Source organism: Spermophilus citellus (assembly GCF_964194105.1).
Source record: "Spermophilus citellus genome assembly, chromosome: 2".
Lineage (NCBI taxonomy): Eukaryota > Metazoa > Chordata > Mammalia > Rodentia > Sciuridae > Spermophilus > Spermophilus citellus.
Window position 1 is genome coordinate 219356795 of NC_138183.1, and position 27137 is coordinate 219383931.

Consider the following 27137-nt stretch of genomic DNA (forward strand, 5'->3'; position numbering starts at 1 on the left):
TTGATTATTATTTGAATTGTTTTCAGTCAAACAATTGTTATAAATAAATTGCTATAAACTCTGAGTACAAATCTTTGTGTGGACATGAATTTTCATTTCTTTGTATTATACTGAGGAGTTGAATAGCTACCTCATACTACAGGTATATTATTAACTTTTAAAGACATTGTCAATTTGTTTTTCAATGAGGTTCTATCATTTTGCATTCTCATCAGCAGTGTATGGGAATTCCAGTTCCTCCATAACCTCATAAACAACATGATTAATAGATATCCCTTTGTGGTTTAATTTTCATTTTCCTAATGGCTTATTATGTTGTGCATATGTTCATATATTTCTTTGACATCCATTTATCTTTCTTAAAAAATGTATCTTTTCAAACCTTTTGCCCATTTCTTAAAAATTGGGCTGTTTTTATTACTATGGTTTATTAATTTTTCCTTCCTTCCTTCCTTCCTTCCTTCCTTCCTTCCTTCCTTCCTTCCTTCCTTCCTTCCTTCCTTTCTTTCTTTCTTTCTTTCTTTCTTCAGTGATGGGGATTGAAACTTCAGGGCCTCACACATACTAGGCAAGTGCCTAACACTGAATGCATTCCTAGCCCTATATTTTTTAGTTTTGAATGCTTATTATGTATTATCAATACACTATCTCTATTAGATATGAGTTAAAAATCTTTTCTCCCAGTTTGCAGTTATCTTTTCATCTTTTCAGCAGTGCATTTCATAGAGAAAGTGTTTTTGATTTTGACCAAGTAGAATTTATGAATTTTAAAATTTTATAGATTATGCTTTAGGCATATCACACAAAATATATTTGCCTACCCCATCTTCATAAATATTTTATTTTTTGAGTATTTTCATAGTTTTATGTAGGTATTACATTTATGTCTACAAACCTTTTTGCACAAATGTTTTATATAATATGTTGTACAGATCAAATTGTTGATTTTTTATATGAATATGCAATTGTTCCAAGATTAGTTGTTGACAAGAATATAATTTTTCATCTTGGTTGCCTTTGCAACTTATCAAGAAATCAGTTGTCCATATGTATGTGAATCTGTAACAAGGCTAACTGTGTTTTATTGCTGTCTATCAATGTTTATCCCAATCTCACCTTGTCATGTTTATTATCACTTGATACTAAATAGAGAAATCACTATTACATTTCCAAATTTATTTTCAGGGTCCTTTAAGGTAGTATGTTATTGTATTTCCATATGAAGTTAGAACAAGTTAATAAGTTCCCATGTTTCAAAGGCTCGGAATTTTGGTTGGGATTACTCTTGACTCCACAGATGAATTGAGGAAAGTTGGTATCATAAGAATAATAGTTCTTTTGCCTTACAAGCATGATACATTCATTTCTGGTTGTAAATTCTTCCATGTTTGTGATGATTAGAGCTTCTTAAATATATAGGTTTACTGTTTTCATCAAATTTTGGAATATTTTTACCCTCTAGTTTTTCAAATATATCCCCTCTCCTTTGTGGTTTCAAGTTAAACATATTCTAAGCTACATGTAGTTGTACACAGTTATCACATATTCTCTTCATTTAAAAAAAAAAAAGTTCTTCTGTGTTTGGTTTTGGATTTTTTCTGTTATTCTACATACAAAAACTTTTTCCCCATAATTATAATTAATCTGTTCTCATATATAATTTTTCATATACTTTAAATTCAATTTGTATTTAAAAAATTCTTCTCTGTTACTGCTTAACTTCATGAGCATACGGATAGCAATTATAATATTATTTCAAGGTCTTTATTTGCTCATGTGTCATTTCTGGATCAATTTAATTAATTAAATTATCTCTTTATTATGTTTCAAATTTTACTGGTTCTTCGAATGCCTACTGTTTTACACTGGTAATTAACTTGTTGAATTTTGGACAATTTTATATGTTAAGTGACTCTTATCCAAATTGCATAAGACCAGAAGTATTTTGAATTTGGGATTACATTTAGATTTTGGAATATTTGCATATATATCTAAATAAAATATATAAGTCTCTCTCTGTGTGTGTACATATGTGTGTGTATATGTATAATATATAATGAGATACCCTGGAGTGGGTCCCAAGTCTAAACTGGCACTTCATTTTTGTTTTCTGTATACCTTACATACAGAGTGTGAATGTATTTTTATACAGTGTTTTTAATGGGCTTATATTTTGAGTGCTGCCTATAACATGAGGTGAAGAGTGGCATGTTTTCTTTGTGGTGTCATGTCAGCACTCAAAAAGTTTTAGATATCAGAGCATTTTAATTTTCACTGTTTTATATTTGGTATGTCCAACTTGTACTTTAAACAGCCTAGCCTTTGTTTTACTTGGAACTAGTCTCATCCTTTTGCATTTTTCTTTTTAGTTTCATGAAGTGGGACCAGGAGGCTCTCAAACTGATGATTTCTCACTATAGAGGCAAGACTTTTGGGGGAATCTCATGAATCTTGAGGGTCTGTTGCGTTGCTAGTGGGAACAGGCTGTATTTCCCAAGATAGACAATACTATGTGTTGCCATCTCTCATTCCCCAAAACAGCTCTTTCTTCAGGCTCAGGATTATTATTATCATCATTTTGTTTTCACATACATGTGCAACACTATGCTGACCACTCCACGGGACCAGCAGATCTCTGGAGTTCTCTCTTTGTGCAGCTTTCTCCTCCTTGGTGCTCTGTTCAGGAAACTGTGAACCTTGGTCTTCCAGTCTCTCTTCTTCGTCTCTCTCCACATAAATGCTGCTGAACCCTGATTGAATCTCCTCTCAGCACACCTGTCCTAGAAACTCTCAAGCCAGTAAGCTGGCAGAATCATTTGGCTCACCTCATTTTTTCATCTCTCAGGGATTACCATCCTTTGGCCTAGTCTTGCAAACCATTATTTCCAGGGGGAAGGCATATTCCGCCCCTCTGTTTCCATCTTGATTCCAACTAGTATTATACCACTAATTTGTGTATATATTTCTTTATATGTATATATGTATCTGTATATTATAACTAATGTATAAATTAAATATATAAATTACATAAAGCAATTATCTATAGATTATTATGTATTTATTCCTAGATTCCTATTCTTCATTTAGAGTACAGAATATTTTTCATCATTTTATCTCCAAAATTTTTAATTGGCACCTTTGTTTTGCATTTTATAATTTTTCTTTCCTCCTCCCTGAACTCTTATTTTTTTTCTTTATCTCACTGTACTACCTTTTCCCTCTGCTTCTTTTTAACTACGTTTTCACTCTTTTTTTTTTTTCTTTTCAAGCTTTCTTAAATATCCACAGGTCCCTAGCTGAACTAGAGGATCTGAAAGCCACCCAGAACATCAATGGGCTGGGTCTGTTTCCTGACATACTTCATTGCAGGGCAATCATATAGTACAGGAGATTCATCTTAATTCCCTTGCTAAGATTGCTGTGGAGGTAAGAAATAAAAAAAAAAGAGTTGCTGGCATTCTAGGGGAAAACCTCTGGGAGGAAGCTGGGGCTTCAATTTTTATTGGACAGAGCATCATTTAATCCAACTTACTGCACTTCTGTGCATTATAACATACCTTTGCGGCACCAGAGGGACTTGATGGAGCCAATTCTTTGTAGACAGTTGTCTACCTTGTATTAGGTCTGGGTCTCACCAACTTTCTGTGGTGGATGATGCATCACTATGTCTAGCCTTTTGGAGGCGTTAACTTGGAATACCCTTTGCACTTTCTTACTTGAATCTTTCTCTTCATGAAATCTCCCCTTTCCTTTTTATCACTTTGTTTTCATTATTCAAGAATTAATTGAAATCTCTCATGTAACATTATTTATTCATGTTTGACTCGCAGACTAATAAGTATTAGTATTCCTTTATTGTAATTTAGTGGACTTTTTGTGATAGACAAGTAATAAATATAGTATGTTCATGATAAATCTGTTCTTATTATGTAGACAAATTGACATATTTGTTGCTACAAAGATGAGTTCTTGCACATGCAGAGAAGGTCCTATATTAGGTGTATACATGAAACTTCACTCCCAAATGTGATCCCATTTAACTTCATGCTTAATATAGCAGAACATTTGTACTTAGTTGTTAGAACCCAGGAAAGGCCAGCTCCACTTAATTTCAGAGCAGATACAACCATGGTCATTACTTAAAGTCTGAAAAATAAGTTACTGTTGCTGGAAATGAGAATTATTCAGGTTCTTAAAGAATATTTGTTAACAGTTCCAGTGACTTGAGAAAGAAGCCTATGAATGCCTTCATAAGAGTTCTATGTGTGCAGAAGTTTGGGGAATGTTATATTGATTTTTCATTTTAAATGTGTCATGACATTTTATTGTTCCAGGTTTCACCCTAAATCATAGCTGTAGGAAAATGTAAACTCTAGTTTGAAGCTGGGCACAATGGCACATGCCTTTAATCTCAGCAGCCCTGGAGACCAAGGCAGGAGGATTGCAAGTTAAAAGTTAGCCTCAGCAACTTATTGAGGCCCTAAGCAACATGGTGAGACCTGTCTCAACATAAAAAAAAAAAAAGGCTGTGAATGGTGCTCAGTGGTTACATGACTCTATGTTCAATCCCCATTACAAGAAAAGAAAAAGGAAAAAAATGCTATACTTTGAAGAGTACTATTTTTTATTTTAATAGTTGTAATAAAACATAATTGTATTCAGCACAGAAATGTGTCCCAAATGCCTTTTGTGATGTAACTAATGGTGTAATTGTAATGATTTATTCACTTCTCTCTTATGAGTGCTAGGTAAAAAGAGCTGAGGACATTTGCAATAAACATATTTATTATGAAGGAGAAGCAAAGGGATGATATTAGGAGTCTGGCATCCGCTGCCAATTTTGCTTGCTCCCCTGATAATTTAGAAGCTCATATTGCCAACACAGTGGTCCAGCTACTTTATAAAATGTCTCAGGTAGGAGTGCAGGAACCCTTACAAAATTGTCAGTATATTTTCACATTTACTCTTTTGACACTGCAGTTTCTTCTTGCCACAAGCTCCTATTTCTTATAGATTATTTTCTCTACTCTCTTCAAAATTAGTTATATTCTGGACCTGCTGAGGGTTGGTGAACTCAGTTCCAGATATTTCTAAAATGACGTTTTGTTTTGGTTTTTCTCTTCTGTATATACACATAAGAATATAGCTGTCAGTTCTTTGGGCATGCTCATGGAATGAAGGGAGATAGAGAAATTGTTCATGACTTTCTCCATTTACTATTTCCTTTTCTGTTTATGAATATTTAATATGAGAATGACAATTAAGTGAAATTCAGGTTGCAGCTTTTCCCCTGATGCCCATGGCAGAAATTCCTCCTCTTGATGATTCAAATCACAGATTAATATTTGTTATCATGATCATGTGCCAAAAGCCTCAATCACTCAGCAATAATTTGGCCACTTTAACTATGAAACAAAATAATAATAACATACTCCATGTGTGTCTAGCCAGCTTGGAGTTTTGTGTTTATCACCTATAATTCTCACAATCAATGCACATAGTAGGTAGAACATGTTTTTCTATTGTTCGGTCATGGAAACAGAATCTCTCAAAGTATATGTAACCTGAGTAAGTTCAAATTGTTCTTTGTGGACTCTACTACAGGTGTCTCTGACCTTGAAATCCCTCTTGTTCCATTGAACAAGCCAATTTATCTTCAAAGAATGACGGATGGCAAGCAAAAGCTGCAGATTTTTAAGCAGATGGCCTGATGGCAATTAGGAAATCATGCTGGCTAGCACTGACCCCCACTGGAGGAATTTCACTACTGATTTTAAATGCATGAATAAATGTATGTCTCATATATGTTTCAGATTATCATTCCACCACTTAAATTAGGTTGGTATTTGGAGGAAGGAAAGACCATCCTGTGTATTCCAGTGTGAAGATGCACTTTTTTTTTTTAAATATTCATTAAGCAAACATTAGTGATTATTATTTCATATTTTATTGGTTGCTATATTTCTGAATTAATTTGCATAGTATTGCTTATTAGTCTCTCCCATGAGGGAGCATCCACAGTAGATGTTTAACAATTATTTCTGAACTGACTAGCCAACTGCATGAAAAAGAATCCTCCCCAGTTGATGGAACAAAAATATGCATGTGCTGATCAACAAGAAGCTATTATTACTGGATATTTTTCATTTAATAGCTGATTCAACCTATTAAATGCATTATCAAGAAAATGGCAAAGCTTGGTGGGTTGATATATTTAGGAATGTGTTCATTTCCATCAAATTAAAATTTGTGATTGTCTTAGAGATATGTGTGTTCACCTTTATCTGAAAGAGGAAGCTTCAACCTGTACAGATTAAACATCTTCCCATAAACCATTCTGGGATTTATTGACAAACTTGTCAGGTAATTTATGTGAAAATCTTGATTAACTGATATCTATTTTTGTTAGCCAGGATTCTATTTAAGCCTTCAATAACAAATGCCGCATTCTGTGTGGTGTAAACAACACAAATTGATTTCATATGGTATGGGAGCCTAGAAGTCCAAGATCAAGATATTGGCAGGTTTTGTTTCTCCTGAGATCTCCCTCCTTGACTTGCAGACAAACATCTTTTTTTTTTTCTGTATCTTTATATAATCGTTTCTCTGTTGTTAGAATCTGTAAACAAGTCAGGATGACGCCTGGCATTTTGCCAGAGTGAGTGGTTTGAGAAGTAATGCCAGCGAGCCATTAAGTGTAGAGATTCCTTATTGGTTGACTGCTGTATCTAGTTTATGCTAATTAAGATAAGCTGTGTGGAGTGTATAAATACCGCTCCTGTCCTACAATAAACGGCTCCTACTCCTGCTGTATCAATCTACACAAGTTGCTCGTCACCCCCAGGTTATTTTGCTGCAGCCGGACTGCGGCACTCTTGTGTACCTGCATCCCTTGGTGTCTCTTCTTCTTTTAAGGACACAAGATATGTGGGAAGAGGGCCCTAGCCATATGACCTCATTTAATCTCAATTGCTTTTTTAAAGGTCCTATCTCCAAATAATGTCACAGTGGGAGTGACATTTATGAAATTTGGGTGATACACAGTTCAGTCTGTAACAGGGTCTAAGCCTATGTTTTATGAAGACATGTCCTTTTGTTGGCTTCATAGTCTTGAAACAGCTGCTCTTTTCCAATTATCTCTTCTTCAAGCTTGCTTTCACTATCCACTGACATCTATTTTCTTCATGTTCAATAATGGTAAGTTATAAGTGGGAAAATGTAGGGGGCCCATTGACTACTCCCTCTCTCATAGGAGAAGGAAATCATAGTCTTTGAGAAAGGTAAATGATCTTTTCAAAATTTTTCAAACTTCAAGTACCTACATAGAGTTCGTTAAGCCTTATAGTACTACTCTTAGAATAGTGATGAAGGTACTGTAATATTAATAAAAAGATGATGTCAGCTGGAAGAAATCATAACATCTGCAGTATAAATATTTTAACTACATCCTTTTTAGATTTAAAATCACAGTAAATGCTGTTGCCTTTCTTTGGTCCATAGCATCAGAGGTGTGGGTCCTGTTCTGCATCCATTAAGCTGAAAGTAAAAGATCTTAATTTCATCTCTTGTCACACACAGAATAAGTCAGTGACAACTTTAGACCTACCTCTGTATGTGTGTCCCCTATTTGCTATGAGGATCATCACCCAGAAGCATGGAGCTCAAACCTTTCCTCTCAGTTTGATAACCTCACAGGTTCAGGGTTACGCCCCTGGCCAATATTTTCAGAAAATCCTGCAATTATTCTAAAACATTGTTATTGCTGAACCTAAAAGGTCTCTGAGTCTCCTAAATTTTCTCTTCGCATGACTGTGAGGCAATGCCATGTCTCTAAAAGACAGCACAGTCTCTGTATTGATTCTCTGTCCAATTGAAATCCTGAATTCTAAAAGTATAAAATTCCACCTAAGATGGCACAAATCCTGGTGACAGAACTATTGTTCAAAAGTGCTGAGAGAGCTCTCTTAGCTTCACCACTGAATACGAATAGGAGATGGCAAATAATTCTGCAGGTTTTGTAGAATGTGCTTAAAGAATCAATGAGTTGTAAGTTGTTTCTGATAATTAAAAATTATTTTTAACACCAGTTTCTAATTGTTCCTTGTATCAAACCCCAATATGAAAGAACTTAACTTAAAAAATACCATGTTTCCTGGAAATAAGAGTTGGAAAAGTTAGGTGTTATTTATTCCATTTATTTATGCATACTAATTTTGTATGAAATAATAGTATATTGGGCCAGTGCCAAAAAAAAAAGATCTATAATCAAAACATAGGCAATTTTATATCTACCCAGAATTTACAGGTTCCATATCCATAGGAGTCAATGAAGTCCCTTTTATTTTTCTATTCCATATCAGGTAAGTTTGACTCTGAAACAGTAGGATTCTTTTCATATGGTAGAGATACACATGTGGGTGGGGCGGTGGTGGTGTGTGTTGGAAGTGTGAATGTGTGTAGTGAGAATGAGGTGGCAAAAGAAGCAGTAGAAGCTGACTTGTTGAAATCCTTATCAAATTTCAAAAGGGAATCCAGGACATCTTTCAAAATCAGTGCTATCTAGAAACACTTCAATGTCAGAGGAACTCTTTGTCTTGGGTGTTTTCTTATTTTCGTTTTTCTTTCCAATATCATCCTTCCCCAGATTTTTCATTCTTTTCCTCCTTCTCTTACTTTTTCTTCTCCTCCAATCCTTCTTTCCTATATCTCTCCTCTGACCCTTTCTCCTTTTTAAAGTTTATTTGTTTCAATTTGAGAACTCCAGGGCTAGAAGATATGACATAAGGTACACTTTTTTTCATATTTTCTAAATCTTTCAACTAGGAAAAAAATCACGCTGTGAATTATCAAGTTTTCTCCTTCCTTCTTTAACTTTTTTTTTTTCTAATGCCCTTTGTACCCTTTTGGATATTCTTCTAGTTTCAACTATTTTTTTTTCAACAGTCTCTGATTTTTGTTTCTTAGTCTCAACAAATTAAGTACTCAAACCAGTTAATCTCCTTCTTGGACTTCATCCTCATCCTCTGTTTGAAACTTGTATATAGAAAACATCTTGATTTTTACTTCAAAAATATTGACTGCTCTCTGATGTTGTTATTTTCTAAATTGGAATATCTCTTTTTTGGATTATCTCTGAGTCCCCATGTGGAAGTTATCCTTGGACACTCAAAGAATTTCAATTAGCAAATCCCTGGTTCCTTCTCCTGTATCATGCTTATTGCTCAAAGATAAAATGAGATTAAGGAGATGAATATTCTATTCTCTACTTCTGTATAGTCAGACTATTCTTTTGATGTACGAATTAAATCTGTTCTTGGATGAAAATTAAATTGCCCTTTTTAGAACACCATATGTACTAGGAATAATTGCAAACCTTACACATGGATTGTTACCCTTTCTATGCTCTTCCTGAAGAAATTTCAGGCCTGGAATAAGTGAAGTAATGCACTTTTTATAGAACAGGTCCCTGCACTTTTGTTAAGCATGTTTGGTGCACACATTTTCCTTATAACATAATCTTAACTTGTTAGGTAACAGCACTTTTTACACTATTTCAATTACACTTTTAATCAAATGTGAACTCATTGATTTTGTTTGCTGTACTAGATATTGGAAATACAGCAGTGAACAAAACTGACAAAACATCTGATTTTCAGGGACTCACTAATCTTCTGGAAAGAGAACACATAAGTAAAGAAGTGTACAACATATCAAGTAAGTACTAGCTGGTGCCAAAGAGATACTGTTAAAGAAGGGAAAGGGGCGATAGGTTAGGAGAGTAAATCTCAGACTTTAGATAGATTAACATTTTCACTTTGAATATTTATCAGCATCATAAAGATTTGAAATGTTTTATATAAACAAAAACATGAATCTAGATAGATATATTATTTATTTTTATTTATTTCATTTTTATCAACATGTACTAATTATACATAGTAAGGTGACAGTATGATGTTTCAATAAATGCTTATAGTATGCACTAATCAAATCAGGGTAATCAGTATTTCCCTCTCTTGATCAGTTCTTTCTGTTTAGAGCCATCCAGTTCTTCTCTTTTAGATCTTAACTATATAATTAGTTATTGTGAACTATAGGCATTACACTGCTCCATGGAACACTGGGAATATTACTACTTTGATCTCCCTGTTTTTTGGTACATGTTATCCAGCCTCGTTCTACCCTTGCTACCCTCTCACCCCTCCCAGACTCTAGTAATCACTCTTTGGTATTTAAATCCTCTTTTTAAGTTTCCACATTAGATGGAACATGTGCTATGTGTCTGTCACACCGTGTTTAGAACAGTGTGCAGCACATAGTAAGTGCTGTATCAACATTAGTTATTAATGTAAATTAATACAAAAGTTTTGATGAAAGATTTGGTTAATGCTTTTATGCAGCTAAAAAGATAGATAAAAGAACAAACATTCTACCTGAACAAATCTTAGTACTTAAGGAATAAGCAACAGGTAAATTTCCAGAAAAGATAATTGAATTTAATTAGCTAGAAGTTTACAATTATCTGTTTTATTTCATTATCAGAATTTCTTGATGATTCAACCATTCTGCAGATTTCAATCACAGTACACACCCATCCCACTAGAGTACAGTATATCACTGATGTTAATCTTTCTTGTAGTAAGAGATCTTACTTGTTTCCAGGTTTACTCTGACAAAGTTGCTTGTGTTTGCTGAATCATGTAAGTCTGGATAAACTGAAGTAGCATTGAACTAGAATATTAGTAAACTATATAAAAATACTTACTCCTTTTAGACTTTTCTCTGTTTCTGAAATGTGGGGGTGAGGGTAGGAAGGTGTTCCTTCATTTCAGTAAATCTACTCTTTCTCATTTCTATTGATATTTAAGTGGCAAAGAAACCATTTAAACAGTAAATATTATTTGAGGTGATGAATATTACATTTAATATTTACAGCATATTCAAAAATCAAGATCTGCAATAAGAGTGGAAAAGAGAGTTGCTTCTCAGTCCTGCTCAGGACACCTTAGAAGTGAAGGACCCACAATTAGAATATATGATAGATAACTTAAAACCCATTCCCCTTAAATGTTTTTAATCTCTTGTTGGAATCACTCTTTAATTCTTTAAAGTTTAAAGAAACCTGGACATTAAGAAGGAACAAGCCAAATTCTGAGAGAAGCAAAGTAATAACAATTTACCATCTAATTAAATACAATCACGTACTGTGTAACAATGTTTTGGACAAAGGAAGACAGTATATATGATGGTGGTCCCATGAGATTATGTGGCCTAGTAATGCAGTTTCTCTAAGTACAGTCTGTGGTTTTCCCACAATTATGAAATGACCTGTTTTCACTTCCTTATGGTAAAATGATGCATGACTGTATTTTTTCAAGAGTGATTTTGAAGTTAGAAACTGCATTATTATTTTTCCATGATAAAAATGAGGGACTCCTATTATCTGAGCACATAAGGACCTCTTTCTACTCACACATAATGTAGTTATAGAAATGCCTCGAAATTTATCATCCACAGATAACAAGCTCTTAATAAATATTTAGTGTTTGGTTGAAAAATGGAATGACAGAAGCATGAATGAGTGGGTGGGTTCTTGCTGACTGTAGCATGTAAAACACCCAAACTATGAGATTCATCAGTACATCTTCCTCATCCTCTGAACCAAGCACATAGACACAAACAGAGTAGACATTTTAGAGTATGAAAAAAATCCAGCACTTTATGATTAAGTAGTTTATGGTTTAATTTTTTATGGAGAAAGAGTGAGGCGAGATAAATGTGCATGAGACAGTGAGAAAAACTAGGTGGTGATATAATGGCGGAACACTCACACACCAGAGGAAGCATAGAATATTTTCAGCCAAGGAAGATAGTCATTTCAAGGCCCTCTGAAAAGAAACATAAAGCAACTACAGGACATGATTAATTAAGACATTTGAAAGTTAATTTTAAAATCAATTTTACTTGGTGGAGGCAAAAGGAGAATGAAGTTTTTGCTGGAGAAAAACTTTTATGTTCACATATCCACAAATGAAAAAAAAAGTATCACATTCAGGATAGTAAAGTTGACTGGGTAGTTGCTCAGTATAGAACCTAGACATGTGAGGACCTGGGTTTGATCCTCATTACACACACCCACACACACACACACAAAAAAAAAAAAAAAAAAAAAAAAACAAAGTAAAAAAAAATAATAATAACTACAGCCTGGAAGAAAATGCATTTTAGATAACATATAATTTTGAGATATTCAATTACAACATCGCTCTGAATACTGGAGAGCAGGTATTTGATTATTAAATGATAAAAGTTATTGTAGGTACATGAAGGAGAATGAATGAATTGTACAGATCTATAAACCTTCCATTGACAGTGTCATTCTATCCTCACACCGACTTAGCAATTTAATTGCACTCATTTCTAATCACAATCACCCAAAGGATCCAAATTCCACATCTATTATATTAAGAAATGGATTAAAGACAAACAAAAGACCTGGGAGAAAGTTGTACATCACAAGGAAAAAATGGAACTTTAAGTCCCACATTAAAAGTTTCTATCCTTTTCATCCAAGTATGTTATCTAATTTTCTACTCTTTTCTTAAACAATTCATTTATCCCATAAACAAACAAGAGTAGTTTAGTAAAAGGAGGACATGCATTTTCTTTATAATTATTCCTCAAAGACAACACTCTTCACCCAAAGATGCTTTTTAATTTATTCGCCCAACAAATGTGAATCTCTCTTTAAAGAAAGAATCTACTTCAAAGTGTTGCATGAAAATAGTACTATTTTAAGAAAACGAATCTGACAGCAACATGCTATTTGAAATGGTTTGAGGGAGGAATATGTTGGAAGGTGTTAGAAAAAGTTAGAAACTATTTTTTTTTTTTCTGAAACACCCAAACCATGAGACATTCAGCAATGTTTCTTCCCCATCCTCTGAGAACTCAAGCACATTGAGTTAAAATGTGGTAGACATGTTAGCCGGTGAAAATAAACTATGACTTTATGGATAAGTAGTTTGTGCTTTTGTTTGTGAATGGAAAAGGGGTGAGACAGGATGAATATGCATGAGACAATGAGAGGAAAAAGTTGGACAGCAGCATAATAGCAGAGCTCTCACCGCTTAGTGGAAGCATAGAATATTTTTGGCCATATACTCCATGTAAGTTTGATGTCAGTTTCACTTCCAGAATTATCACTATTCCTTTCACTGCTACACTTACATCTTTGTTGGGCTGTTCCTATTTTTATTACCCATTTTTGTAAAATGCAATGTGGGTTGTCATTGGGAATTGGAGAGGCAACAACAGGAAAGTTTGTAATTTATTCAACTATAATTAATGTATTGTGGGAAGGAGTATTCAATAGTGTTGAATGGTTTTATTTAATTAAACAATGGTAACTAAAATCTGTCCTTATTGGAGACTTGTACAGACATGGACTATTTGTAGCATCATTGAAAGTCTGCAAGTCAAGAAATCCTATCTATCTTGGCTGTGGCTAAGTAAGAGGGAGAACAAAAGTTGACCATGGAAACTCATAAATCCATGCTAGAAAGTCCCAATCCGAGAACAAATTTAAAAATAGCTCATGCCCCTGCACACCTGGAGGAAAAGGAACTCAATATAAACCTTGTAGAATTCCACATGAAGTCATTGAATGTAGACTCCACATTTAGGCTAGTCATGTCATACCAAGTAGATGGAATAAAGCACAGGGAATGTGAACTGACAAAACTGAAAAAGGATCAAAGATTTCAGATGCCAAATTACCAAATTCAGAATATTCTCATTTCACTTATATATAAAAGTGTTTGAAGATATTAGCATTGAGATAATAAATAGAAACAGTCTGAAAAGGAACCATGTGAATTTCTTGAATCATAAACATACAATCACTGGTACAGAAAACTCATTGTTAAACTATAAAATTGAAAAAAAATGAAGAGAAGTAATGAATTGGAATATAAATTGGGAGAAAATGCAAAGTATAGCACAAAGAACAAGAACTTAGAAACTATAAAGAATAGTCTAAGATATAGAGAATAGAGAGAGAAGTCTTTACAACTCTAACTGGAAATTGGGGAAAATAAAACAATGTAAATAATGGTGGAAGGTTCCAGAATTTTCAAAATATTTGAATCTTCAATTCAGGAAGTTCCTGATTAGAAAATACATAAAATAAATGCACATCTAGGCATATTGTAATAAAATGCAGACGGTTTAAAAAACCAAAGTAACTCTGAAACACATCCAGAAAGAGAAATGATTGCCTACAAACACATAATAATTAGACGAAGAGCTGACTTCTCAAGAGTAACAATAGAAACCATCAGGCAGAGGGATAGTATCTTCACATTGTAGAGAATAAATCACTAGCAGTGCAGAATTTTATACTCCAAAAAACCATCTTTGATAACAACTGTTGGAAAATGTCATTTATAGACAGTAAAAAACAGAGATTTCTGAGTGCAATAATTACTCACTAAAAGACTTTCTAAATAATGTAATTCAATCAGAAGGAAATACCCAGACCAAAGGATTGAAATATCAGATGGAATGTGGCATAAAGAAAATGACCTGTAGGGCTGGGGTTTAGCCTAGTGCCAGAGCACAAGCTTAGCATGTGCAAAGTCCTTGGTTGATCCCTAGCACCACACCATGAAGACAAGGAAGTGAAATGGAGATAAATATAAACAAACCATAACAATGTATAATGTATTGCATTAATAAGTAAGTACAAAATGAATGGACAATAACACCAAAAAACATGATTATAATTGATGTTTTAGGAGCTTTATAGTATTTAGGCAGTGGGTTAATGGATTAAATTTAGTCTAATATATAAACATTTACTATATACATATGTGTGATTATACATACAGATAGATATAAATATAGAAATAAAATTTTACCAATTACTACTAGAGTGGGTAATTCTTTAGCAATGAATATGGAAAACCCATTTCAAAATTAGTAAGTAAAAGAGAAAAACAAAAATGGAAAAAGAACTATTTGCTTCCCACAGTGAAAGACCAACATACTAATTAGAACAAAACTTTTGCCAGCTACATACCTGACAGAGAATTAATATTTAGGGTATATAAAGAACTCAAAAAACTTAACAACAAAAATATAATTTGGCAAAAAATGGGCAAATGACCTGAATAGACAGTTTTAAAAGAAGTACAAAGGCCAATGGTTTTATGAAAAATCCTGAAGATCAGCATTTAGCCATCAGGGAAATTCAAATTGAAACTACAAGATTTCACCTTGCCCTAGTCAGAATAGCTATCATGAAAGCAAAAACAAAAAGAAAAACAACAACAACAACAAAATAGGAAATCCTGGAGACAATGTGGAGAAAAAGGAACCCTATATACTATAGTTGGGTATATATACATAAGCTAGTACTACTATTGTGGAAAATAGTATGAGGGTCCCTCAAAAAATAAAAATTAGAATTAACATATGATCCAGATATAACACTTCTGGGTGAATATCCAAAAAAATGAAGTCAGCATACAAAGAGACACCTGCATGTCCGTGTTTAATGCAACATTATTCATAGTAGCCAAGGGATGGGTCAACCAAGATGTCCCTCAATTGATGAACGGATAAAGAAAATAAATACACACACAGTGAAGTATTATTCAGCCATAAAGAAGAATGAAATTCTGTCATTTGCAGCAAAACAGATGAAACTGGAGGATATCCCATTAAGTAAAATAAACCAGACCCAGAAATACAAGTATCACATATTTTTCTCTGATGTGTGAAAGATAAAAATCAAATAAAATAAGCCAGGCATGGTGGAACGGGCCTGTAATTCCAACATTTCAGGAAACTGAGGCAGGAGGATTGCTAGTTCTCAGAAAGACCCTAAGCAACTTAATGAGAGCTTATCTCTAAATATAATTCAAAAAAGGGCTGGCAATATGGCTTAGTGGTTAAGTGCCCCTGAGTTCAATTCCTGGTACCAAAAATAAAAGATAAAAATAATAATAATAAACAGGGGGCAATAATTAGGATCTGGAAAGGGGGCCAAAAGAGGGGGAAGAAAGGGTAAAAGAAAAATTAGACATGGTGAATTCATCATATGTATGAATATGTCACTGTGAAATTCATTAATTTGTACAATTAATGTGTATTTGAAAAAGTCACTGACTTCCTCCTCTCATCATTCTGGCCTCAGTACAAAATCACCACTTTCAATAGACTCTTTTTTTCCCCTACTGTGACCAAGCTTTCTAAGCAGCATTTATATTACTGCACTCTAAATTCCATCCCATTGTTATGTTTTGTTTTATTTATGTCTTCTGGAATTATTCATGTCCTCATCGAGTTTGTATTAACTGTCTCACTGCACTTGAAGGTAGATACCAGGGAACTCTATCTTGTTCATTAGCAGATCTTACAGTACCTGACACGGAATATGGAATAATAGATTTTTTTTTTTCAGTTCTGGGGAATGAACTCAGGGCCTCATACTTGCTCAGGGGGCGCTCTGCTTCTGAGTTATATCCCTAGCCTATAATAGGAAATAGTAAATGTTGCTGAAGGAATGATTTCATTCTCTTATATAGCTGGTATAGCCTACTTCCTGCCATGTAATAGTTCTCAATCTTGTGCATCTGATGAATATTGCCAGCAGTGCCACGAGAATGACTAGTGTGGGGCTTTTCTTGCCAGGAGGCCGTGGGCAGGCTCCTTCCCTCAGATGATGACTTTCAGTTGTGTCTTAGAACTCAATAAATAACTTTCTAGTAGAGTGACAGATATTTTATATTTTTAGAGATAAACATAAAATGGATTAATGTCTAACAGTTTAAAATTTTTTTTTTGGAAAAATTCCCTTGCTACCAGAAAACTCATGATTATATCCTTTGTTTTTCAAACTTGATTTTAAAGAAAAGATTATGTTGCAGTTCTTTCTTGATAAATATATTTACTATCTTTTTATAATCTTCCTACATTCTAGCAAAATTGGAGCTAATAATTATGCACATGTATATTTTCAATTTGTGTAAAAAGCCTTCTGGGTTTACCAATGTCATCCCAGGTGAAATAGTCTGCTTAGGCTATGTTTCTTCAATCATAAGACATGACAGTTTGTGTTTCCCAAGGTAGAATTTCCGAACAGATATTATTTGGGGTCTATTGGCATTATATAAAAAAAGTATTCATGCAATGACTAACAGAGTTACAGCTTTCAACATGATCATAAGTTCAAATTGGTGGCCAATCTGACACTCTGAATTTTCTGGAGTTTCTGGATGTAAAATGTAATTGCAAGGACATTACACTATGCTCATATACTATGCTTCTCCCTCCTTCATTTTTGACAATGTCTCCAATGAAAATAATTATAAAAACTTATGCCTTAGGAAATTTTGAAAAATGAGTGCTATTTTTTTTAAAGTGGGAGTCTAAGAAGCAGCATTTGTAGAAACAGCCTGTTGTCCCCAAATGCTCCTGTCCTATGAAGTTAGTCATCATGCCTCAGAAATGACACTTTTCTCTGGTAGCCAGCTTACAGCATTTATGAACTGAACCTTGGAAACTCTAGTTTCTGCTCCCTTCAGGAGGCTCCAAGGTTATGCAAAACTTGCACTGCTCTTGTAATTAGAAGTGTGTGTTACCCAAGCTGGGAGAGTGCTTCCTCAGTTGTGGAAACACTTGCATTATTTGGAAGGAGTTGAAGAATTATAGCCCCTGAGTGTAAGCATTTTTGAGTCCATATAATTTTCCTACAGTAATGGATGTTTGCAAAGGAATTTCATATATTGTAATCTGTGATGCCTCTAACTCTGAATGAACAAATACCTGATTTGATGTATTTGTGTCATTATCACTATGACCTTCAGCAGTGAACTGAGTATCAATCACAGTTATATTGAAGCTCTATTAAAGGAAGTTGAGTATATAATCACATTCTCTAAACTGTGGTCCTAAAGAGCCTATTAAATAGATTCAAAGAAAAAAAGAGATTACTGATTGAATGAGGTAAGAATTTGTTTCTTACTAATATTCTTACTTTTTTCTTACTATTATTCATTATTATTGCATGTACTCTAATTATTTCTGCGATTAGTGAATTGTAATAATAAAAGTTAGCACATTAAGCTCTCAGATTAATTACACAAGCTCCGTGGTTGAATGTTTTTTAAAACAATTATGGTTGTTTTCATCAATATTTACTAACATGCTATAAAAGTATTGTATGGATATAAATATCAACCAAAGAGAGAGTCCTTGAAATTTCCATCTCTGTCGTGTTGAGCAGTGAAGTTAGCTGTGAGAATCTTGACTTAGTCTCACTTTTGATGATATGCTTCTACAATGACGTGATAGAACACTCATGGCAACTAAAGACAAAGTAGTAGACTGTTCCAGGTATGATAGCAACTTTCATAATGGGTTACCATTAAATGAATTTAGACTCTTAAGTTCTGACTTCTAACATTTCAGAAGGTGTGTTTTTTACAATAATCTCAACTTGCCTTTAGAGAAGACTATGTTGAAAAAAGAAAATGATCCTAAATCAAGTGCCAGGACTCAACCTAAAATTGGAGGGGAAAAGAATGCATCATTCAGACTGCCGATTAAATGTGTACATTACCTAGTGTTTGCTTGTTCTTAAGCCCATGAAAAGTGGCAAGAACTGACAGTGAAGAATTTCAAGCCATGAAATAGAACAGGGATAACAATAGCAGAAATTCATAGAACACACTTTTTGCCAGACATAGTTCTCAGTGCTTTACATATAAAAACAATTGGCAATCAATGCCCTGATAATTGTGCAATCAGGAAAGGCAGATAGAGAAGTAGAAGATGACTTTATTTATTTTTTATTTTTTTTTGGTGGTGCTGGGGATTGAACCCATGGCCTTGTGCATGTGAGGCAAGCAATCTACCAACTGAGCTAAATCCCCAATCCTTAGTAGATGACTTTAAACAACAGATATGTGAAAAGCTGTACTGCCTGGAGAAGCCAAAAAGAATCAATTTCATCAACATGAAGACCAGTTCAGAAGTGGTGGGTACTAAGCATCTCCATTGGATGGGGTAGGGCCTAAACAGGATTAACAGAAAACTTTTTAAAACAAAAAGAACCCTCCCACTGGATCTAAGTGCTCATGAAACCATGTTCAGTTTTCCTTGATTCTTGGTTTTCCCGTTACTTTTGAAACTAATTGATTGTCTATTCCTTTTAATTCCTCTCCCAACAGATGCCAGATATTTCAGGTTTCTCCATTTTTCCTGCTCTCGCCAACTCATTATCTTCCTCACCTAAATTAGTGCTCTAGCTTTCTAAATGGCCTTCCTGCTCATATTCTTGACCCCCCTTTACTCCATTCTTCCTAAATTTGGTAGCATTTAGTTTTTCTTTCACAAATATACCAAAAATAATTAAATATGGTGGCAAATTTCCCCAAATGGCTCTCTTTGACCTGGTGTCTCACTCCTGTGAATATCTACCCTGGCAATTCTACGTTGCTGACTTTCTTCCCTAAGACTACATGTCTAGTCCTGTCTCTTCTCTCTGTACTCCAAAGTTACCCTCTCTAGTGTGTGCTTGGTCCTGAATATAGGCCTTTTATAAGCTGTCCGATGCATTTAAAGTGTTCTTTTTTTTTTTTTTTTTTTTTTTTTGTCTGCATGTATCCTGTTTATCCTTCAAAGCTTTTCTTACATGGTATTAGTATTTTAGCTTAAAGTTATGTAACATTAGATACTTAGAAAATATATAAAAAGAACATTTAAGATGGAACTCAGTAAATAAATAAAGGAATTAATTTATTGAGAAGATAGATTGGAAAATATATAAATATTACAAGGGTATTTGAAGTAGTGTTTTTTAGCTCTTGGAAAAAAATGTATTTATGAACATGGAAAAGGAGAAAGCTAGAAATAACCATGAGATGCTTTTACAGATTTATTAGCTTTACATTACTGCTGTAAAAAAATTACCACAAAGTTAGTTTCTTAAAACAACACAAATTTATTATATTAAAATTCCAGAGGACAACAATTCAAGATGACAAGCCTGGGCTCAAGTGAAGCTGTCTGAAGCACTGATTACCTCAGGAGGCTCTGGAAAAAAATCTCTTCCCTTGTCTTCCCAGAGTCTAGAGGCTGCCTACATGCCTTGACTTGTGGCCTATTCTGTCTTCAAAGCCAACAGTATGGCATCTTCAAATTACTTTAACTCCTTGACTTTTACTTTCATTGTCTCATCTTACTCTGATTTTGCCTCTCCCTCTTATTGGAACCCCTGTGATCACATTATGGACAATTGGATAAATCAAACTCTTTTTCCCATATTAAGATCCTTAATTTAAGGACTTAGGGATTAGCCTATAGACATGTTTGGGAAGGGGGTATTTTTCTGCTTACTAAAGAGGAGGATTGGAACCATGAATAAGAATATGATGTCAGGTTTTTATACACACGTCATTACAGATGTGTACATGTATCTGTATCTAGAAATATATGTATGCATGTACAGATCTATACAGATTTATGTGCATGTGCATATGTGGAACTTCCTCACATTTTTCCTGAGACAACTTGGAAACAAGGGCACCCTTAGCATCAAACACATCAAGTACCCAGACGTTGATTATAAATGCCATCCTCTAGTAAAAGGAATTAGGGTTACATTACAAATGATTAAGGCTGGAGCAGGGAAAATATACCATGAGTCTGGAAGAACTTATGGTGCTTGAAAATAAGAATTCATTCAGAGAACGTGGTAGCATATAATATGGATTCAGGACAAATATGGAGTTATTTTAGCATTAAATTAAATAATGTTAATAATGGAATACAACCCATTGACTAAAATAGGAATCCACTATTCCATATATATTATATATAATAAATATGTTAACAAATATATAAATACTTGAGGAAGGGTGTACTCTCCCTTCTATGACAGTTCCAACTTAAAATTTTAGAAAGGATGGTGGAGATGATCACTTTTTTGACAACCATCATGGTACTAATTAGTTCAGGTAGAAGTGTCAACAGACTCTACGGCTGGTGGGAGGAAGTTTTGTGAGAAATAAATGTTTTTTATCATTTATATTATCCAGTCACAAAATTGTAGTCAATTGCAAATGATAAAACAGTGGTCTAATGGTCAAAACCTGTTGGACACCAATATGACTGGATGATATAGGTTAGTGTATCACTAGGTTGCAAAGTGACACATTTAGAATACAGGATTATTTCTGTATTATTCCTGACAGGAAAACATGATTTGAATCTTTCATGAGAAAATATCATATGATTCACACTGCAATTCATCCTATGAGAATGTAAGGACTACAGTTTTTATGACTGTCAAATACTTGAGAAGTATCCCAGATTGGAGATTACCAAAAAGAACAAATAACTATATACATATTTCTGGATAGATCCTTGGCCAAAATGAATAAAGAGCCACCACTGAAATAATTAATAAAAGTTTTTAATCATATCTATAGATTGAGGAGGAGTATTGTATCAATGTCAACCTCTTGAAATAGTGAATGTATTTATGTAGGAAAGAGGCACGCTTTATTTTATTTTATGTTTTTGAGATGAGGATTCCTGTTTAGAGGTAATGGGGTACTACCATGGGACCAGCTCTCCAAAGGCTTGAAAATGTCTCATAATAATTAGAATAGAGAGGGGAGGACTATGTGAGTTGATACCAGGTATTTGTCATGACACTGATGACAGCTGGATCTTAAGATCTTTTAATTCCATGTCTTCTAATATTTCTCTCATTCGTCAGCTCTATCCCCATCTCTCCCGAATTCTATTAAAGTTATTTAAATCCAGTGCCCTCATTGTCATTTTGGCTGTATTTAATTTACTGCATGATTGTATTACATTTTATATTTTAATGATTATTATTTTATATCTTAAAATATTATGAAATTCTCAAGTCCAAATTTTTATGAATGCTCATTTTTTTGATTCTGTATTTTGTTTTTAAAAACACTGTATACTTATTTTAAGTCATTTATACTACTGATATAATATATAAAATCTTTGAGGATGTAAACCTATGGCTTCACCTCTCCAAAATCTTTTATTAGTAAAGCCTCTTTCCCTGTATCGTTAGGTTATCTTCATTGTGTAATTATATTTAGTAGAGCACAATCTGTGGGAATGCTGATAGCATAAATCTGGGATGCTTTTTCCAGAAAGCATTTGTATTTTCTTTATTTGGGAGCCAGGTTGAATTTGTCTCAGACCTCTATATCCCCTATGCCCTACTTTAATTCAGCGTGGAAGCTGGAATTTTATCTCTGTACTTTAGAGTTGGCCAAGGGTATAATCTCCAGGTAACAATTTCATGTGCTTACCACTCACCATCTGTGTTCCTTTTTCCAGATCACAGTGATTTTTATATTAATGGACATATGACATTGTATGTTTTTATCATGAACCACATGAAGCTTTGAAGTATACATGCATTGTGAAATGGTCCAGTCTAGGTAACACATTCATCATCATCTCACAAAATTATTTTTTTACTTTTTTATGCTCTATATCTATGTTTTTGTCCTTAGAAATTTTCATTACTTCCTTCAAACCCAGAAATAGAAATAAAAGAATAACATGAATCTAATAGTAATTTAAAGCTCTTTAATATGTATAATATTTCATTAGGCACAAAAAGGAATAGTTTATATGTAACATTTTCTTATTTTCCCCAAGGGGACTCTAGAGTCCTTTGTAGAAAATAGTTTTATACCTTATTGTCTTCGTTTTAACATAGAGCTTCACACAAAATAATTGACTTGTCAAATAATTAATTAATTAATTAATGTCTTTTTTAAATGTCTTCCCTTCACAATAACCCTTAAACTATCTAATGACAGCTAAAATTTACTATGAATTTAAATATAATTGGTGATATCCTAAGTACTTTGCATGAATTATCTCATAAAAACTTTCATAATATATTAATTACAAGCAACTAATTATTTTCTCATTTTATAGATAAGAAAACCGAGTCCTAAAAAGTTAAATTAATTGTTTAAATGAAACTTTACAAATGAAGTCATTGTGGTCAATTTATTTTCTGTTGATGTAGCCACGTGTTGATGCCTGGTGGCGCCAATATATGAGTACATAAGTGCTTAACTGTCTATACACATACACACACACACACACACACACACAACCTTGTAACACTCTGTACATACATGTTGCTATATAGCTGCCTTTCTTGGATTTTTTTTCTAATTATATTCTTCCTTGTAAGCTTTACCCAAAGAGAATCCCAAGATTCTGTGTCATATTAGCACTTAGAAGAAATATTAGAGGACATTTTATACCAGAGAAAAGCCAAATATTTACTCAAGGCAAATTTTGAAGTGTCCTCATCTGTGGAAAGCAAACTTCAGTACTTAGAGGTAAGTTGCACAGAATTTCTTCCTAAACAATGGATATGTTAAATTAATTCATATGGTCACACAGTTTGATTTTCATTCTCTCTCCATTGCAGCAAGATAAGGCCAATGTCAGAGAGAGAACTTATGTCTTCATTAGTGTGATAGGTGGAAAACTACAGTGCAGTAAGGAACTTGAAAGCATACTGAGACTGGGTTCACATGCCAGCTTCTCTGCTGACTCTGCAGCTGGTCTAACTTCACCTCTCAAAGCCTTATTTCTTCACCAAAATAATGGGCATGTCAATAATTCCTGTCTTGAATCTTATGAAATTTAAGGCTAGGTGAAAATATAAATAACTAAGTAATAGCAGAAAGAGGAAGGAAGGAAAGAAGGAAGGAATAAAAGAAGGAAGGTAGGAAATCATAAGGAATGGAGAAATAAACAAAAGAATAAAGAAAGAAGGAAAATTTTTTAATAAATAATTCCAGGATCTGGCACATATATGTATTATTTTTCTCCAACTATAGCCAGTGCCAGCTCCTTATTTTCAAAAGAACTCCTCTTTGCAAATGGATAGCTATAGATACTATTTTTTTAGCCTTTTGAACTTTGATTAGCATTTGAAAAGAATGCTCTGATTCCTATGAAAAGTCTTACATTATAATCATGATTATGTATCAAGTACCACATGTTTGCTAATTTTGTCTAAAAGTTGAATATCTCAAGTTACATTTCATAGTGCTTCACCTTTTCATTGTGCAGCTTTTGAAGGTATTATTTTCTTCTTAAATAAAAGACTGAGGAATATTGAAATTCTAATTTTGTATGTACTCCCTAAAATTCTGGAATTTAAAAAAGGTTAACAATAAACTTGATGTATTTTTGAAATATTACAATTAAGATGCAGTACGCACCTCTGCTGCCTAACCGCAGAGGCAAGCACTGAGCACATGTGAGGATCTGAATTGGAAGGTAATTCTTCAGAGCAGGCAAGAGTGAAAGAAGCAGGGGGCAGATGAAGACAAAAATTATCAACAAGCCATTCATTTAGCTTGCCTTAAGATGGTTTTATCCTTTATTAAGTGTCTTCAAACTGCTTTAGTCTGTAGGAAGTGATTTTGTGCTTGGCAGAGAATTATGTGCTGAATGCTTGGAATATTACCAGGAGTATCTTTCAATTTTCTTTTAATGAAACTTTATAGAACTGTGCACAAATCATGCCTCAAATGTTTCTTTTTTATTGGATGGATGTTAAAACTCTGAGCAATTCAGAAGAGAAAACCTCCCCATTTAAAAGGCAAAATGGGTTTTGATTTATTCTTTAATGTTGATTTCTTGTATTTGATTGGGCCAAGTACATGCAACTGTTCTTTCCTCGTCCTCTATCTTCCTACCACCCCTTAGCTTTGACATGAATAAATAAACTCACCATTACTTCTTCTTTTTTATAATATCAGGACCCACCAGTGTCTTGGTAAATTATAATTTATTGAAAAATGTTGTGTGAGAGATAAAAGGAATAAGTTCATGATAACTCAAAAGAATATGAACTTTACACTGGGTGTCGTGGTGCACAACTATAGTCTTAACTACTTGGGAGGCTGAGGCAGGAGGATCACTTGAGCCCAGGAGTTCAGATAACTCTGGGTAGTGAGACCAGGTCTCAAAAATAAATATAAATTTTACAATGTAAACTTGGGAGTATTCACACGTAAGGTGATTAAAGATAAAACAATAAAAAATAAATGTATACCATATCAATAAATATATGGTACAATTCAGTAAATTATAGTACATCCAATATATAATGAATTACTACACAGTTAGTGAAATTGGTAGTATTGAACAAGCAAGATATGCAGATATATGACAAAGACAATGTTTTTCTTTTTCTCTCTACTATGTAAGAATTTTCCTCAGCTAACTATTTTTTTTTATTTGCCCCTGGATAAAATATGGGGCAGGTTGCATTACCTTATGTCTTCTTCCATGTTTCTTGGACAAAAGTTAATATGTCCTTTCTAGGGTAGTTGTGCTAGTCAGTTTATCATTGCTGTGACAAAAATAACTGAGGGAAAAACAGCTAAAAGGAAAAAAGTATTTATTTTGGCTCATGATTTTGGAGGTTTTCATCCTTAATCAGCTGCTCCATTGCTTTAGCTTGAGATGAGGTAGAACATAATGCCATTAGGGTATGGTGAAAGAAAGCTGCTTACTGCTTGGAAGCTGGGAAGTAGACAGAGAAAGCATAGAAGGGGCTAAATATACCCATCCACAGCATGCCCCCAATGGACTACTTACTCCAACTAGGACTTACTTCCTACATTCTCCACCACCTGCAGATAATGCTATCAACTAGAAAACCATCAATGCTTTAATCCATCCAAGAGACCGCAGCCCTTGTGATCCTACACTTCCCAAGAACACTGCTGCACTGAATCTTACATATGAGTCTTTGGGGCATACTTCATATCCAAACTACACAGTACTGTTGACAACATTAAGGATCTCTTACCTTAGTCCATCATAATGAAGGCCCCTGAAAGGAAAGAAGACTTCTCAGCCACAGTCTGTGCTTTTCTTCTTTCTCCATAACTCTGGAAACCTTTGTTCCTGATCCTCTGGGAGTAGAGCTTAGAGGGGTGGGACATTTAACTTCACCACTACTCATGTGTGGTGGTACTCATGTTCAAGGCTTGACACCAACCCTTCCTTCATGGAAGGTATTTTCATTGTTTTATTTTTATGTCTTAAATGATTTCATTCTTCTGTAATCCCTGGAGATCTCTCATTTGTGGAAGACATTATAGTTTCGCTGGTTGCCTAGAATTTACTGGTTCTCTCAGGTCCATCGCCAAGGAGACCTTGACTCTAAGTATCATTCAACTTTTCAGAAGGTGACTATTGGACAAAGTATAAGCTCTTTTCTGTGTGGCCAATATCTAATCCAGCAGAAACATTCACACATTCTTCGACCTGCCTGATCTAGGTTCAGAGAATGATACAAATACAGAAACACTGCTTTATTCCCCTGTTAACACTGTTAGCTAGTTAGTAACTCACCATTTCCATGTCAGACATAAATCAAACACCTTTCTGAAAATACAGAGCTCTTCATATGATTTCCTTATGACACCCTCTCTTTTGATATAAACTAACATTGTTTGTATCATCCTTTGAGATGATGAATACACAGCATGCCATGAATTCTCCAATTATTTTTAAATCTCTGTTGCTCTAATCATTTTAAAGAACCCCATTGGGATTAAGAGGGCAAAGATTCATTGAAAATTCCTGCACCCTTCCTTGTCTAGGTCCTACATAGTAGATTCTCACCTTTCTTTGGAATACAGCATCTGGCATGTGGGGCTTTAACCAAATGTGGGAATAAAATTGTTTTAACTAAAATATTTTGTCACATTTACAGTATATTTATGACTTAAAAAAGACAACTATGATTTATCAGATTGCAGTAGTTGTCAGAGGGAATTATGTATGAGTCCACATTTTGCTGTATTCCATGGTATAAATTCTGAAAGGCTTTGATCAGCAAAATTTGTCTTTTCTCAGATAAGAATGAACCCCCAAATATTTCTGAAATTATTGTTTAGTACCAGGGATTGAATCTAGGGGTGCTTTACCACTGAGCCAATCCCCACCTTTTATATATTTTTACTTTGAGACAGGGTCTTTCTGAGTTGCTTAGGGCCTTCCTAAATTGCTTTGGTTGG